Raw genomic sequence first — 6,049 nt, 5'->3', positions numbered from 1 at the left:
CTGCTTTGTCGAAGATTAGTTGACCATAGAGTTGAGGGTCTATTTCTGGGCTCTCTGTTCTGTTCCACTGATCTATGTGTCTGTTTTTGTGCCAGTACCATGCTGTCTTGATGATGACAGCTTTGTAATAGAGCTTGAAGTCCGGAATTGTGATGCCACCCACTTTGGCTTTCTTTTTCAATATTCCTTTGCTATTCGATGTCTTTTCTGGTTCCATATAAATTTTAGGATTATTTGTTCCATTTCTTTGAAAAAAATGGATGGTATTTTGATAGGGATTGCATTAAATGTGTAGATTGCTTTAGGTAGCATAGACATTTTCACAATATTTATTCTTCCAATCCAGGAGCATGGAACATTTTTCCATTTCTTTGTGTCTTCCTCAATTTCTTTCATGAGTACTTTATAGTTTTCTGCATATAGATTCTTAGCCTCTTTGGTTAGATTTATTCCTAGGTATCTTATAGTTTTGGGTACAATTGTAAATGGGATTGACTCCTTAATTTCTCTTTCTTCTGTCTTGTTGTTGGTGTACAGAAATGCAACTGATTTCTGTGCATTCATTTTATATCCTGACACTTTACTGAATTCCTGTACAAGTTCTAGCACTGTTGGAGTGGAGTCTTTTCGGTTTTCCACATATAGTATCATATCATCTGTGAGGAGTGATAGTTTGACTTCTTCTTTGCCAATTTGGATGCCTTTAATTTCTTTTTGTTGTCTGATTGCTGAGGCTAGGACTTCTAGTACTATGTTGAATAGCAGTGGTGATAATGGACATCCCTGCCGTGTTCCTGACCTTAGCAGAAAAGCTTTCAGTTTTTCTCCATTGAGAATGATATTTGCGGTGGGTTTTTCATAGATGGCCTTAATAATATTGAGGTATGTGCCCCCTATCCCTACACTTTGAAGAGTTTTGATCAGGAAGGGATGCTGTACTTTGTCAAATGCTTTTTCAGCATCTATTGAGAGTATCATATGGTTCTTGTTCTTTCTTTTATTAATGTGTTGTATCACATTGATTGATTTGTGGATGTTGAACCAACCCTGTAGCCCTGGAATAAATCCCACTTGATCGTGGCGAATAATCCTTTTAATGTACTTTTGAATCCTATTGGTTAGTATTTTGGTGAGAATTTTTGCATCTGTGTTCATCAAGGATATTGGTCTGTAGTTCTCTTTTTTGATGGGATCCTTGTCTGGTTTTGGGCTCAAGGTGATGCTGGCCTCATAAAATGAGTTTGGAAGTTTTCCTTCCATTTCTATTTTTTGGAACAGTTTCAGGAGAATAGAAATTAGTTCTTCTTTAAACAAGAAATTTCTTGAAATGACAATATAGAAGCACTCAACCAAGCTACTTAGGCTTAAATAACGTGTATGTATTCTTCACACTCTTTCATCAATAGTGCATTTTTAATTCATAGCTTTTAAATTTTCTTTTAATTTCTATTTAGTACTGAGTAGTTAAAAATAACCATTTGATATTTCCTAATTGTTGCCTAAAATATTTAGTGTTATGATAGTATTCTTTTTAAATAGAAATTTCACATATAAATATCTGCATCTATGTACCACCTATGTTAATACAAGAAATCCAAAGAATTCCCTTTAAATCTCTGAAACTTGATTTATCAACAGCAACTATCTGCATTCATATTGATGTAGTCTCAACCCCGAGAGACTTTGGTCAGGATTAAATAAAATTAACTCCTGGCACCAATCTTGACATGGTCAATGGAAGCGTATAGTCCTATTTTCTCTGCCATGTATGAACCTCCTTCAGGTTCAAGCCTTAGTTCTCCAACTCATTAAGAAACCATCTCTTTCCCTTTTTCTCCACTGTCTATTGTCAGTAATGCCGATGCTAGACCCAAAAGTTCTAGTGAAGTTTAAAAGATTGAAGCAGGTGCAAATCTTTTGCAAAGTAAAGAGAATGGTATTCTTTACATCGTTGAGTAAAATTAAAGTAATGGGGAAATAATCTAAGTATTTTAATATAAAAATATAATTCTACAGATCAGAGTTTATAAACAGATATTCAATATCTAATGCGGCTTCTGTGTCAAATGCAATATCTATTTAATTTATGAACACAACCAGCTCTCCCAGTTTTTCCTCTACAAGTTGACCATGACCACCCAATAACTGAAAATCAGTTGCTTCACATAGACCCAGAACCATGATGTAGGTATTTCAAGGTAGTTTAGGAAATGAACATCTGCAATAATTTGAGTACGTGGAAATTACTAACTGAAATAACTTTTTTATCACTTTAGTGTATTATCCCAAGAATGTATGGAATGGCATCAACAAACCACAGGATAAAATTATGATCCCATAACCTGTGCCTCTTGACACCCAGGAAAAATACTTCAAATTCATTTATAATTTTTCCCAATACTTTCTCAGTTTTTAAAACAATATGCTCATCTCTAATACTTGATTTCTAAATATCCAAAATACCAGGCCATGATTTGTAACTCAGGCCACTGTGAATGATGAGTCATCCCATTCCTACATCATCGTTTTTGCCTCCCCTTCCCATTCTGTCAACGTGGCTACATACCATGTTATGTTTGAGGATATGCATCTAGAGCTTTATTCCATCTCCTAGAATTTATTGTTCACATATAAAATATATAACAGTATTTGAAACGTGATGTTATTTTATATGCATAGCTGTATAGATTTCTTCTCATATTATCATAATTTCTCTCAAGGTGAATTTAGAATACCAGTCTACCTCATTTTGAGGATTATCAAGAAATTGTTTTCAAGACAATATTGAGTATTTTCTTTTTTTTTAAGATTTTTATGTATTTATTTGACAGAGATCACAAGTAGGCAGAGACAGGCAGAGAGAGAGGAGGAAGCAGGGAGCCTGATGCTGGGCTCCATCCGAGGACCCTGAGACCATGACCTGAGCTGAAGGCTGAGGCTTAATCCACTGAACCACCCAAGCACCCCAATATTGAGTATTTTCAAGAAAATACCATTTAATGATTATTTATGCGAATTTTCTGTGTTCTTTATATCATCATTCAATATTGTAAATCATATATTGGTTTAGAAAAAAGTTCTTTTATACAGATGTAGTGAAAAGAAGAGCCATCTGTACCCCAATGTTTATAGCAGCAATGACATGGTCGTCAAACTGTGGAAAGAACCAAGATGCCCTTCAACAGATAAATGGATAAGGAAGATGTGGTCCGTATACATGATGGAGTATTATGCCTCCATCAGAAAGGATGAATACCCAACTTTTGTAGCAACATGGACAGGACTGGAAGAGATTATGCTGAGTGAAATAAATCAAGCAGAGAGAGTCAAGTATCATATGGTTTCACTTATTTTTGGAACATAACAAAAAACATGAAGGACATGGGAAGATGGAGAGGAGAAGGAAGTTGAGGGAAATTGGAAGGGGAGGTGAACCATGAGAGACTATGGACTCTGAAAAAGAACCTGAGGGTTTTGAAGGGGTAGGGATTGGGTTGTTGGGGGAACTCGGTGGGGGGTAATAGGGAGGGCACATATTGAATGGAACACTGGGTGTGGTGCAAAAACAATAAATACTGTTATGTTGAAAAAAATTTTAAAAATTTGAAAAAATAAAAAAAAAACGCAAAAAACAAAAACAACACCAAATAACAGAATAGGGAGCCTGATGTATATCTTTATTGTTCATGAAACTATATTTCTAATGTTTCTTGACCTATAGAAAAATAAAAAAACTTTCCAGAAATGATTAGATTATAGATGGTGTACTTCAAAAAATACAGAAAATAACATGTAAAGCGACCTTTAGCCCAATCTTAAGACTCTCATTCACTTTGAAAGAAATAAGCAAACCAGACATATATGGATGGTTATATTTTTTTTCTGTAATTTCTTTCTTCCCATTTGACAATTGTTAAATTGTGTTAATTTTAAATAAACATGATTCTTTCATAGATACAAAAAAAAGAAAGAAAAAAGGTCTTTTTGTAATATTAAATTAAAAATAAATAAATATTGTGTCAAAAAAAATGAATGTCATACACATTTACAGAAATGCCCATAAGTATATGTTGGGTCATCTTTTATTATTCCTCTCACTCTATTTTCTCTCCTAAGTGTCAAATTTTGTGTTTTACTGTGCTTTCTGGTCGATTTTCATCAATTTATCTTTTCAAACTTTCATTACATTTATTACATTAATTATTATCATTTATTTTTAAAAAGGTTATTATTTGACCCTTCATTTTAAATAACACATGACATTTTTAGTATGGATTTAACAAATTCTCATTTTTGTTGTAAAAGGGTCTTGAATTTATCTTTTTTTAAATTTAATTTTATTTTTTCTGTGTTCCAAGATTCATTGTTTATGCACCACACCCAGTGCTCCATGCAATACGTACCTCCTTAATATCCACAACCAGGCATTTATGTAGGTCATTTTTAATTCAGTATAACTATATGGGTGTGTGTCTATCTTTCATACAAAGAATTCCTCAATATTCTGATGGCTTTGATCCTAGAAAAGTATGAGAGAGTGAAGCACTACAATCCTTTGTAGGCACAGCATGCTGGGCTTTACTCACTGATAGTATTCCTTCTGGAGAAGATTCTCTCCACTCCTTCCTACTTAGAATATTCTCAAAATGCCATTTCTCCTACTCTTTTTAAGTGTCTGTTCCTTAAAACGTCTTCACCCAATGTGTTCTTCACCTTTCTATCTCTGATTCCACCCTCTACTCTGTTTCCCACTTCATTTAAGGTCATGTAGATTTACTTCTGTATTATGTTAGTTGATTTCTATGACAGAGATTGATACATATAGGAGCTAAACTCACACTTATCAAAAAATTGAAAGTGTTTTAAATACACAAAATCAAAAGGTCAAACAGAATAAGAAGAGGTGTCATAAAGCAATGCTAACTGTTATATAATTGTGACAAGCAGAAGAATAATACAGATATTTTCAGAGAGCGTAAGCAGAACCAAGGAGCTAAAATAAAATTTTAGAGAAAACTGTCAGGAAAGGAGTTTCTTTAAAGCATTTCAATATAGAGTGAGGAGGACCAAATCGGCTTCTTATAAGTTATAGTTGTCAACAACTCTTCATTGTAGACTTCTGGGGGAAAATGAAGTAGATAATATGTCTTGGCACCAAAACAAACAAATGAACAAACCAAAAGGATATATATCTACACCGTGTCCTGATAGACTACTATAATTTCAGAAATCTTAGGGCTTAATTAGAGAAAAAAATCACTGCCTGTGTGTCATAAAATATATTTATGTACGGGTCTATAATTTATGCATTTACACTGCCTTACAATGCATATATAACAAGTACTAAGACTGCCATTGATAATAACTAAACTTATACAGAAAAATAAAATATGGGTATCTTAATAAAGTCACCAAAATATATTATCCTTACAAATTTACACATTTCTATGAACTATTTTGGAGTTTGATATTTGTATGACATCAAGGTTTTTAACTATGAGGAGATTTTTTTCAAGATATGTGCTAATTTTTTTAAGAGAGGCAATGTGTCCTGAATAAGTCAGAGTGGAACTAAAATAATGAATTAATAAGAGATTGTTTTTTCTGTACTTATTATGTGTCTCCCTTTAGGGGAAACTAAATTAATGACACACAGAAAATATTAACCAAACATCAACTGATTTATTCTTATTGGGGTTATTCTCACCATGAAGAATTATCCTGTTTTTCTTCATTCTCAGTTTTCTCCTTTTCCTAATGGCTATGTTTGGTAACCTGTCCATGATCATCCTGGACACCCACCTCCACACACCCATGTATTTTCTACTTAGTCAACTCCCTCATGGACCTGAACTGTATCTCCAGGAATGTCCCCAAGATGGTTTCTGATTATCTCTCTGGAAACAAATGTGCAACTCAGAGTTTCTTTTTCATTAATTTATCTGATGCAGATGGATTTTTATTGACATCTGTGGCCTATGATCATTATGCAGCAAATTTGCTTTCCTCTCCACTATGCTGTTTGTATGGGCAAAAGAGTTTGTGTGGT

The sequence above is a fragment of the Meles meles genome, chromosome 3 (genome assembly GCF_922984935.1).
Source record: "Meles meles chromosome 3, mMelMel3.1 paternal haplotype, whole genome shotgun sequence".
NCBI lineage: Eukaryota > Metazoa > Chordata > Mammalia > Carnivora > Mustelidae > Meles > Meles meles.
Note: the sequence above shows the minus strand (reverse complement) of the source record.